The sequence below is a fragment of the Heterodontus francisci genome, chromosome 27 (assembly GCF_036365525.1).
Source record: "Heterodontus francisci isolate sHetFra1 chromosome 27, sHetFra1.hap1, whole genome shotgun sequence".
NCBI classification, from domain to species: domain Eukaryota; kingdom Metazoa; phylum Chordata; class Chondrichthyes; order Heterodontiformes; family Heterodontidae; genus Heterodontus; species Heterodontus francisci.
The window spans coordinates 22,446,278-22,458,696 of record NC_090397.1 but is presented as its reverse complement, the minus strand read 5'-3'; the positions used below and the strand labels follow the sequence as shown (position 1 = coordinate 22,458,696).

The 12,419-nt window shown below is 44.5% G+C and overlaps 1 protein-coding gene across 3 annotated transcripts in view; it reads left to right on the top strand.

The window, feature by feature from the left end:
* The window catches only part of LOC137384699 (non-muscle caldesmon-like), a 258,457-nt gene that overhangs the window by 59,784 nt on the left and 186,254 nt on the right, over positions 1-12,419 (top strand). The gene's annotated exons all lie outside the window — the stretch shown is intronic.

Sequence of the window (12,419 nt, the reverse complement as noted above, 5' to 3'; positions counted from 1 at the left end):
GAGCAGGAGGATTGGCAAGAACAGCAGATGGAATACCTATCTAGATATTGTGCTCAAGTCCTGGGGTGGGAGTTGAGACCACAACTTACTAATTTAGAGGGAAGAGTACCATCCCTGAGTCAAAGCTGAAATTTTGCACAGCTGCTGGTTGGAGCCTTGCTAGATGCACAATTCCTCTTATAATGAGAAAAGAAAAAAATCTAGTGTTAGAATTAAAATTTTTGAATTTGGCATGGATTATTTTCTCTGAATAAAATGGTTGAACACAGAAGAAATTTTCCCTGTTACTGGCATCTTTATTTATGGGAAGTTACTTTTTCGGCCACTTTGAGTGGACATTTTAAACTCTTAGTACAGTTCTAACATAGTGGCATTGAAATTAAGCTTTGTAAAGAGACTATTTCCATCCTTTCAAGGAAGATTACTTAAATAAAAATAAGTTTTCAAAACAATGGCAGTTAATGATCCTGGAAGTAAAATAACGTGAGAACTCAGTTTTTATACCCATAGTCTCTCAATGTTCTGAGTTGGTATCAGTGATATTATAGAGTTGATAAAACCATGTTCTCAGATGGAAATGACGGATGACAGTGCGAGTGGCTTTGCTTGTTCAGGAGTATTCTTTGTGATGATGAGTCAACATTGTCTGGAGCTGAAAGATTTGTCATGTAAATTCATCCAAGAGCCAAGTGGAGCCTGAAGCACATCAAGGCAGTTTGGAGTATCTGTCAAGATAAACCTAGGCTACCTTTGAGTAGGCTCTTCAGATGAAAATCTAGGAGGCTGGGAGTCTTGAACATTAGTTCAAGGGTATGAAACATCCATTAAAGAAAGGACAGTGGATCTGTTTGAAGAAGTCTGGAGCAGTATTCTAGGAACTTGGAGAAAATAAGAGTAACCAACTTTCTTTTGGGCCTCCTTATCTCGAGAGACAATGGATACGCGCCTGGAGGTGGTCAGTGGTTTGTGAAGCAGCGCCTGGAGTGGCTATAAAGGCCAATTCTGGAGTGACAGGCTCTTCCACAGGTGCTGCAGAGAAATTTGTTTGTTGGGGCTGTTGCACAGTTGGCTCTCCCCTTGCGCCTCTGTCTTTTTTCCTGCCAACTACTAAGTCTCTTCGACTCGCCACAATTTAGCCCTGTCTTTATGGCTGCCCGCCAGCTCTGGCGAATGCTGGCAACTGACTCCCACGACTTGTGATCAATGTCACACGATTTCATGTCGCGTTTGCAGACGTCTTTATAACGGAGACATGGACGGCCGGTGGGTCTGATACCAGTGGCGAGCTCGCTGTACAATGTGTCTTTGGGGATCCTGCCATCTTCCATGCGGCTCACATGGCCAAGCCATCTCAAGCGCCGCTGACTCAGTAGTGTGTATAAGCTGGGGGTGTTGGCCGCTTCAAGGACTTCTGTGTTGGAGATATAGTCCTGCCACCTGATGCCAAGTATTCTCCGAAGGCAGCGAAGATGGAATGAATTGAGACGTCGCTCTTGGCTGGCATACGTTGTCCAGGCCTCGCTGCCGTAGAGCAAGGTACTGAGGACACAGGCCTGATACACTCGGACTTTTGTGTTCCGTGTCAGTGCGCCATTTTCCCACACTCTCTTGGCCAGTCTGAACATAGCAGTGGAAGCCTTACCCATGCGCTTGTTGATTTCTGCATCTAGAGACAGGTTACTGGTGATAGTTGAGCCTAGGTAGGTGAACTCTTGAACCACTTCCAGAGCGTGGTCGCCAATATTGATGGATGGAGCATTTCTGACATCCTGCCCCATGATGTTCGTTTTCTTGAGGCTGATGGTTAGGCCAAATTCATTGCAGGCAGACGCAAACTTGTCGATGAGACTCTGCAGGCATTCTTCAGTGTGAGATGTTAAAGCAGCATCGTCAGCAAAGAGGAGTTCTCTGATGAGGACTTTCCGTACTTTGGACTTCGCTCTTAGACGGGCAAGGTTGAACAACCTGCCCCCTGATCTTGTGTGGAGGAAAATTCCTTCTTCAGAGGATTTGAACGCATGTGAAAGCAGCAGGGAGAAGAAAATCCCAAAAAGTGTGGGTGCGAGAACACAGCCCTGTTTCACACCACTCAGGATAGGAAAGGGCTCTGATGAGGAGCCACCATGTTGAATTGTGCCTTTCATATTGTCATGGAATGAGGTGATGATACTTAGTAGCTTTGGTGGACATCCGATCTTTTCTAGTAGTCTGAAGAGACCACGTCTGCTGACGAGGTCAAAGGCTTTGGTGAGATCAATGAAAGCAATGTAGAGGGGCATCTGTTGTTCACGGCATTTCTCCTGTATCTGACGAAGGGAGAACAGCATGTCAATAGTCGATCTCTCTGCACGAAAGCCACACTGTGCCTCAGGGTAGACGCGCTCGGCCAGCTTCTGGAGCCTGTTCAGAGCGACTCGAGCAAAGACTTTCCCCACTATGCTGAGCAGGGAGATTCCACGGTAGTTGTTGCAGTCACCGCGGTCACCTTTGTTTTTATAGAGGGTGATGATGTTGGCATCGCGCATGTCCTGGGGTACTGCTCCCTCGTCCCAGCACAGGCATAGCAGTTCATGTAGTGCTGAGAGTATAGCAGGCTTGGCACTCTTGATTATTTCAGGGGTAATGCTGTCCTTCCCAGGGGCTTTTCCGCTGGCTAGTGAATCAATGGCATCACTGAGTTCCGATTTGGTTGGCTGTATGTCCAGCTCATCCATGACTGGTAGAGGCTGGGCTGCATTGAGGGCAGTCTCAGTGACAGCATTCTCCCTGGAGTACAGTTCTAGGTAGTGCTCAACCCAGCCGTCCATCTGTTTGCGTTGGTCAGTGATTATGTCCCCCGATTTAGATTTGAGGGGGGTGATCTTCTTGATGGTTGGCCCAAGAGCTCTCTTCATGCCATCATACATTCCTCTGATGTTTCCGGTGTCTGAGGCCAGCTGAATATGACTGCATAGGTGTTGCCAGTAGTCGTTTGCGCAACGCCTAGCTGTTCTTTGTGCAGTACTTCTGGCTGCTTTAAGTGCTGCGGATGTTAAATCGCTGGGGGCTTTCTTGTAGTTCAAAAGTGCAATGCGCTTAGCGGCTATGACAGGTTCCAGCTCTTCATTATGAGATTGAAACCAGTCTGCATTTCTCTTCGCACTTTTGCCGTAGGTGGTCAAAGCTGACTCATAGATGGCGTCTCTGATGTGGGCCCACTTGGTCTCAGCATCCCCTGTGGGAGTGTTTTGAAGGGCTGTTACAAGTGAATTTAGAAATTTTTGTAACAGCTGTGGGTGAGATATTCTGCTCGTGTTGATGCGCGGGTGGCCCTTCTGCTTGGAATGATGCAACTTCTTTGGTCTGAGTCTAACCTTGCTGCACACCAGGGAGTGGTCGGTGTCGCAGTCCGCACTGTGGAAGCTGCGTGTGATTTGAACACTGTTTAAGGCGGCTCGCCTTGTGACAATGAGGTCTAGCTGGTGCCAACGACGTGATCTTGGGTGCCTCCATGAAACCTGGTGACAGGGTTTAGTGTGAAAGAACGAGTTGGTGATGCAGAGGTTATGATAGGTACACAACTCAAGCAGTCTCTGCCCGTTCTCATTCATCCTTCCAACGCCATAGCGCCCAAGGCAGGAGGGCCATGAGTCATGGTCGGCCCCAACCCTGGCATTAAAGTCCCCCAGCAGGAATAGGTGTTCGGTGTTGGGGATGCTGCTAATGATGTTATGGAGTTGTTCATAGAACTGGTCTTTAGCTTCAGGTGCGGAACAGAGTGTTGGAGCATAGATGCTGAGTAGGTGTACTGGACCAGAGGTGGTGAGCAGTCGGATGGACAGTATGCGTTCCGAGCCATTTGAGGGAGGCTCTATCATGCTGAGCAAGGAGTTTCTGATGGCGAAGCCCACTCCATGCTGTCTTGGTTCTTCAGGATCCCTGCCCTGCCAGAAGAAGGTGTAGTCTTGCTCTGCTAGAGAGCCACTCGCGGGGAGGCGAGTCTCCTGAAGTGCTGCAATGTCCACATTGAGTCTACTGAGCTCGTTGTTAATGATGGCGGTCTTCCGCCATCAGAAAATAAGAGTAACCAACTAGGTTTTAAATAAACCATCACCAAGGATACTATATTTTATACGAAAATCTTTGATGGAAGGAACTATCTGGAGTTATATAGCATGAATAGGGAAGAGGTATCTGTTTCCAGTCTAGTGCTGAAGGCCTTTATTTAATATATTAAGCTTATAAAGAGCCATAGTAATATCTTTAGGAATGTTTGATGGGGATAGAAATAGGGGTGGAAGCAAAATTAAAAGAAGTCTTGTTCTGCCTTACAAAACCAAATTTAAATTCAAAACCTTATACGGTTTACTGACACCTAACTCTCTACATCAATGATATTAAACAAGATGCTTTGATCAACCAGCAGGCTCCATAATTGTAAACTTGGTCTTAAAAGATTGGCTGGAGTATGGTATGCAATAAAAGGGTTCAGGTTGATGTCATCAGTTGTCAAAGTAAATTTCAAGTAATGTCTTCAGGTCAACGGCCTTCTCCATTCACCATCCTTGCCACAGTCCATAAAGTTCTGTCATGGTAGTCTTGTGGAAATGGTGATTGTAGTTTATCACTTAGCAAGATAGGTATAACAGAACTTATCACAGAAGTTCTGAAGTCCATCCCCTCCTGTGACGGCAGTAGTTTTGCTGCTGTGATATTGACAAGTTAAATAGTTGTTTGGTAGTACAGAACTTCAGTATTTCTGAAAATAGACACATAATAGACAAACAATAGAAAATGTTGTCGAAGCTTTTTGTCTTGCACTCATCAGGACTATCTACAAGAATACCAATGTGCTAAGAATTACGCTGACAACCAATTTAAGATTGTCAGTAGGGCTCACAGTGTGGCGCATTTGCGCGTACTGGAAGCTACATATATTAATACACAGAGCCCTGTTCTTAGCAGACAGAAAGAACATGTATAAACATTGTGCTTGTTTCAGCTAAACAAAATAAGTTACAGCCATTCGCTGGTTCATTCCTCAGGGCAATGCTGTGACCAATCAAAGTCAAGCTACCTGGTTTAAATTTCAAACATAACTTGGCAGTTAACTGTCAGTCATTGTAAACTGGTGCATTCTCCATGGCAACGCCTCTACAAATCAGAGTTCACTTGCCAACCAATCAGCACTCTCTTCTCATACAGTATAAAGTTATTGTTTTCCTTACATTGGTATTCTTGTGGGTTGTCCTGATGAGTAGAAGACGAAAAGCTTCGACAATATGTTTCTATTTTCAGCAATTGACAAGTTACATAACAGTCATTATGTATAGTCTGTTCTTGGTAGTTTCCTAATAATACCATAAATTGTCATCACAGAACAAGCAAAATTGGTTCCAGCTGTGCAGAGAAATCTGACACCTCTGTTTTTGTCAAATTGCACCTTAATAGGATTAAACTCAGATAATTGGCTGACATATTGAAGGCATTTTTAAGCTCACATAATATTTTAAAAAGGCAGGATATAGAAGACAAATAGAGCCAATAGGAATGTTACATGGCTGTAACCTAACCATTGTGTTCAGAGGAGGACAAAACAACATAATATTTATTGTCACCTTCCATACCAGTGCTTCTGACAAGTCTTCATTTTTCCTCAAATGAGGATTCCCCCCACTGTGGTTACCAAGGTCTTTGACTGTGACCATTCCATTTCCCTTACTTCTGCTCTCATCCTGTCCACTCCCTCCCAGAGCTATAATAGGGTTCCCTTTGTCCTCACATTCCACCCCAGCAGCCTTCACATTCAACGGATCATTCTCCAGTATTTCCATCATTGCCAACGTGATGCCACCACAAACACATATTCCGCTCACTTCCCCTTCAACATTCTGAAGGGTCCATTCCCTCCGCGATCCTGGTCCACTCCTCAATCACCCCCTCCTTTTCCCACAGCACCTTCCCATGCAAGTGCAAGGGATGTAACACCTTCCCTTTTATCTCTTCCCTTCCCACTATCCAAGGCCCCAAACATACCTTCCAGGTAAAACAGTGACTTACTTGTACTACTTTCAATTTAGTATACTGTATTCGCTGCTCACGATGAGGTTTCCCCTACATAGGGGAGACTAAATGCAAATTGGGTGACCACTTTGCGAAACAGCTCCATTCAGTCCACAAGCATGAGCCCAAGCTTCCAGTTGCCTGTCATTTTAATTCCCAATCCTGCTCACACTCTGATCTCTTGGTCCTTGGGCCTCCTTCACTGTTCCGATGAAGTTCAATGCAAGCTCGAAGAACAGCACTTCATCTTTCAGTTAGGCACTTTACAGCCTTCTGGACTCAACACTGAGTTCAACAATTTCAGATCATAACCTCTGACCCCTTTTTTGGATGGCAGCTATGGTGATGATTCTGTATTTCCCATTTATGCCTCCTTTACACCCATCTTTAGTTTCTTCAGTTGTCTCATTACCATCTCCTTTTGCCTTGTCGCATCATCCCTTTTCTCATTTAATCTCTCCAGCCTTCCACCCTATCGTAGACCTTCCCTTTTGTTCTTTCTCCCTTTCCTTGCCTTTGTACTTGCTTAAAGTCTGTTAAAACTCTAACAATTTCAAAAAGTAATTGACCTGAAACATTAGATTAGATTAGAATTAGAACATTACAGCGCAGTACAGGCCCTTCGGCCCTCGATGTTGCGCCGACCTGTGAAACCATCTGACCTACACTATTCCATTTTCATCCATATGTCTATCCAATGACCATTTAAATGCCCTTAAAGTTGGCGGGTCTACTAGTGTTGCAGGCAGGGCGTTCCACGCCCCTACTACTCTCTGAGTAAAGAAACTAACTCTAACATCTGTCCTATATCTATCACCCCTCAACTTAAAGCTATGTCCCCTCGTGTTTGCCATCACCATCCAAGGAAAAAGACTCTCACTATCCACCCTATCTAACCCTCTGATTATCTTATATGTCTCTATTAAGTCACCTCTCCTCCTCCTTCTCTCCAACGAAAACAACCTCAAGTCCCTCAGCCTTTCCTCGTAAGACCTTCCCTCCATACCAGGCAACATCCTAGTAAATCTCCTCTGCACCCTTTCCAAAGCTTCCACATCCTTCCTATAATGCGGTGACCAGAACTGCACACAATACTCCAGGTGCGGTCTCACAAGAGTTTTGTACAGCTGCAGCATGACCTCGTGGCTTCGAAACTCGATCCCCCTACTAATAAAAGCTAACACACCATATGCCTTCTTAACAGCCCTATTAACCTGGGTAGCAACCTTCAGGGATTTATGCAGCTGGACACCAAGATCTCTCTGTTCATCTACACTACCAAGAATCTTCCCATTAGCCCAGTACTCTGCATTCCTGTTACTCCTTCCAAAGTGAATCACCTCACCCTTTTCCGCATTAAACTCCATTTGCCATCTCTCAGCCCAGCTCTGCAGCCTATCTATGTCCCTCTGTACCCTACAACATCCTTCGGCACTATCCACAACTCCACCGACCTTCGTGTCATCCGCAAATTTACTATCCCACCCTTCTACACCCTCTTCCAGGTCATTTATAAAAATGACAAACAGCAGTGGCCCCAAAACAGATCCTTGCGGTACACCACTAGTAACTAAACTCCAGGATGAACATTTGCCATCAACCACCACCCTCTGTCTTCTTTCAGCTAGCCAATTTCTGATCCAAAGCTCTAAATCACCTTCAACCCCATACTTCCGTATTTTCTGCAATAGCCTACCGTGGGGAACCTTATCAAACGTCTTACTGAAATCCATATACACCACATCCACGGCTTTACCCTCATCCACCTGTTTGGTCACCTTCTCGAAAAACTCAATAAGGTTTGTGAGGCACGACCTACCCTTCACAAAACCGTGCTGACTATCGCTAATGAACTTATTCTTTTCAAGATGATTATAAATCCTGTCTCTTATAACCTTTTCCAACATTTTACCCACAACCGAAGTAAGGCTCTCTTAATTTGGTTCCTCTCTCTAAATTTTGTCTGACCTGCAGAGTTTTTCCAGCATTTCCTGTTTTTATTACAGTTATATTGTGCCTTTAATGTAGAAAAACATCCCAAAGTGTATTCACAAAGGTGTAATCAGGCAAAAAAAAAATGGATGCTGAGTCAAAGAGGGATATTGGGGAATGGTGGTGGGGGGAGGGGCTGGGGTTGATGATCCAAAGCCTGGTCAAAGGGGCCAAAGTGGAGAGAGAGGTGGAGAGGTGAGTGGATTTAGGGAAGAGATACTTCTGAATGTGATTTGGATCCCAAGGTGGATCTCCAATCTTTCAATCCCACACAGGTGTTATTCAGACAAAAATATTGGGTAGATGTTACAAATTGGTGCTTCACAGGATCATAATTAAGATCAGGAATTAGCAGTTGCAAGATTTGTGGGGTGCTGATCTGTGTACCCAAATTCCCAACATGTGCAGATCTCAGTTGGAGGAGCCCTAATTCATAAAGTCTACCTATACATTTATGTATTTTTATCAAAATATTTAACTAGCTTCTTAGAACTGTTGTACTAACTGGCTTGCTCAAATTATGTAAATACACCATATTTGATGATTGATTTTTCACAGTATTTTAGCAGCAATTATTCACCAAGTGCTGTTATAAGAACACCAGTTGTTTATGTCACAGATTTTTACCAAGTACACATTAGGCTGGAATTTCCTGCAGGATTTGGGACCCCAATGTCAGGACTAAGTGGGGGTCCCGAGCCTGCACTTGTCAGCAGCAAGCCTGGCGTCGCAATCTTCCATGAGGTGGCCTCCTAACTGGCCGGTTCCACGCTTGCTGTCCTATTAGAGAATGGCGGGCGTACTGTCAATGCTGCCAGCCCAATCAGACGGATGGCAGCTCTTGAGCCTTGGCAACCCCATCGGGAGAGGTGGGCGCTGCTGAGGCAGGTCGGGGACCATGAGGGCGCCTCAATGAGGCGTAGATCAAAAGCAAAGATGATGAGGGCCAAAGCCATAAGGCACCTCAGAGTGGAAGGGTAACTCCTCAGGAGGAATCATTTGAGCCGCAAGTGTGGCCTATCCTGCTCATGGTCCTATCATTAGGGCGCAGAGCCTCGGCCCCCGATGACCCCCAACCGCCTTGGAACTGGTGGCTGCCACAATGCGGTAGGAGTTCGCTCCTCTGGCAGGCAAATGCCGACGTGGCTGCAAAATCAGCCCTAATTGGGGCTGTAATCACCTTAATTTGTCTGCCTGCCTCCGTGGTGGGGGCAGCTGTTCCGGTTCCCTGCCATCCCCGGAAAACTTCCCTGGTGGCGGGAATGCATCTGGGAGCCTTTCCAATGGTGCTCTCCCCTATTTTCCCAGCCACTACCAACCATCCCCCCAAGCCCGCCTCCCAGCCTGCCACCACGGGGCTGTAAAAATTCAGCCCATTGTGTTAGGTTAAAAACATTCATTGAAGGATTAACTTATAATTCGATGAATTGAGCCCTTTTTTTTCCTTGTTGCCTTGGCTTTGATTCTTATCCCTGCTCTGGTATAGTGACTTGGACTAATGCAGGGTTTTGAAGTGAATTTGGATGATGGAGCCACTAAAAGCCCCTCAGATTGCCTGATCAGAAATATACCAGTATTTGGGTTTGAAGAGGGAGGGCAGTGAACAGAAGGATTGAGCTATCTTGCAAAAAGAATGAAATCTATTATAATCTGCTATGAAGGACAATTAAGAAATTTCTGCCTAGGCCTCCCTGCATTATGCCAAATACTCAACCAAGTGCCTCTAATTCCAACTTAAAACCCACAGGTGGAAGATATGTAAGAATAGCCCAGGTTAAATAACACTCTGTGGAGAAGAAATTCATTTGCATCGTGCCACTTCCCGGTATGATGCAGACTTAGGTTGATTCTCTGGGGGCAGGAAACACCATGGGCCAATATCTGCATGGCCCACGTGACTTTCTTCAATGAATTCAATGTAGAACATTGTTCAGGTAGCAGGTGTGGTGCTGCCTGTCCCCAGGGAATCAACATAAGTTTGCATAGCATCAGGAAGTGGCACTGCATGAATGAATTTTCCCTGTCTATCTACTCTCCTCCCAGTGGTGATGTTCTTCATTCAATGCTTCTTTAAGGTAGTACAGCTTATTAACTGTCCAGCAGGGCAATCATGTGCACAGAACGGCATCCTGCCACTCTGTTACTCAGTATGTTGGCACTTCACCAAAATAAATGTAACCATTCCTTCCCTTGGCACACTCCCAATTTATATATAAAGCAGTAAGCTGTAAAACATGACTTTTTCCCTTCTATATTGGAATTTGCAGCACTGGCAATGTATTTTCGCACTTCACAAAGAAGTTAGCCTGGGTGCTGGTGAGAGAAAACACTAAGTTCACCCACTGATTCAGAGTAATTTCGGTGGATCTTCTCAGATATAATGTATCTCATCTTCAATTCTAACAAGTCTTCCAAGGACCTCCAGCTATGATGGCTGCCTCAACAAGAAGGCCCTTACCCTTGGTTATTAGACACACCAATCCACTCCATCCTGAAAATGACTGCAGGTATGGAAATTGGGTTCTGAGAGTATGGTTGGCACCTGATTTTGAGAGACAGCTCTATATTTATAAATAAAAGGCCAACAAAGGACGTGCATTACTTGAATTTTTAGTAATTTTGGTACAAAACAAGAACGGTCTAAAAGACAACTGTAGAGGCCAAAGGTGAATATAGTATCTGCAAATCAATTAAACAGTAGCAATTGAATGACAGATGATATTCAGGCACGAACTTAATATTTTGTGCACTGGTCAATTATCTAACAAGATCGGTTTGAAGAATGCAAAAATTACACATAATTTGAAGAGTCACGAGACTTCTTAACTTATTAGTGGTTCAATACAGCAGTCCTTTGCAAACATGTCCTCACTGGTGCAGTGCTGAGTGTAAATGTTAGGGTATATTTTCCAGTACCAACCAACTTCCCAGAATCTTTCTTGGATCATCTTTCATGAATTATTCATTGAAGCTCCAGTCTCATCCTGGGCTTGTCACTAGAAGTGTGCCAAAGCAGAGGGGGTAAGAAATTATATGTATCAACAACCTTGTAAAGGACAGCAGCATAGGTTTAAAGGGATGTGATCACTTAAAGGTAAGTGGCTACATCGGGATATCAAAATTGTTGCAGCTTTTATGAACGCTGCAAAGCTTTTAAAAATACATTTCAGTCTTTCCAAAAGCTGTATAGCTCAAAATGTAACATTTCTGGCAAAAAGATTGGATAGCAAAGCAACGGTGGAAGCATGAAACAAGTTAGTGGGCAAGTGATGGAGCTGCACAACTCTCAAAACCCCTGTTTGATGACTGGAAAAATGCTGATACTGCTGGGTGAGATTTGATACTATAGGGCACCCTCCCCGGTCTACACCAGTGCAACATGAATTGCCAATGCAATGTCCAAGACTCACAGGACCTGGGCACAAATGTAGAAGCAGATGGTAAGGGAGCAGCCAGGGTACGACTACCTAACAGAACCATTTACCAGTAATAAATGGATGGAGAATCTTGCACTGTTGTCCACACCCAAATTTCAGATATATTCTCTTCAGCAAGCAGAGTGATAAAATCTGCCCTCATTGTCACTACTGTGCTGTCATGCCACAGCCCAGATGGAAGTTAGATAAAAGCAAATATTGCAGATGCTGGAAATCTGAAATAAAAACAAAAAGTGCTGGAATTACTCAGCAGGTCTGGCAGCAGCTGTGGAGAGAGAAGCAAAGTTAACATTTCAGGTCTGTGACCTTTCATCGGAACTCTGAGTTCCGATGAAAGGTCACACATCTGAAACGTTAACTTTGCTTCTCTCTCCACAGATGCTGCCAGACCTGCTGAGTATTTCCAGCACTTTCTGTTTTTATTTGGGAGTTAGATAAAGTGGGTAACCCTTATCAAAGGTCAGTGAGGTTTTTCTGATGTAACCCAGACCCTGGTGCCAACTTAGATGTTGTGATTGGCAATAGCAGCCACTGATTTTCATGGCTCAGTCACCAGCTTCGTTTAGAAACAAGTGGATGCATGCAAGCTTGCATGGGCATGCTTGTTTTTGGTTTTTGTACCAGTGCTGTGCTATCAATAAGATGGTTTACACAGCACTGGACCCCCAGGCATTATTATGGAACCACGTTCTGAAGAGATTCCGCAATGTGGGTAGGTCATTTAGCTTTCAGTCAGTTACTGAAAGGCCTGAAATTCCTCTTTCAACAAACTGGAGATCTCCTCCTTATTTTCCATAATTAATGACAATGAAATTAGAGGTAACTTACTCAACATTTGAGAACACAGTTCCATTAGCTGGCTGCTAATCATGGGAAAAAAACATAGGCATCCATCCATTAAAAAGGAACATTTTACCCAAAGCCAGCAGAATAAGTTCATAGTTTTTT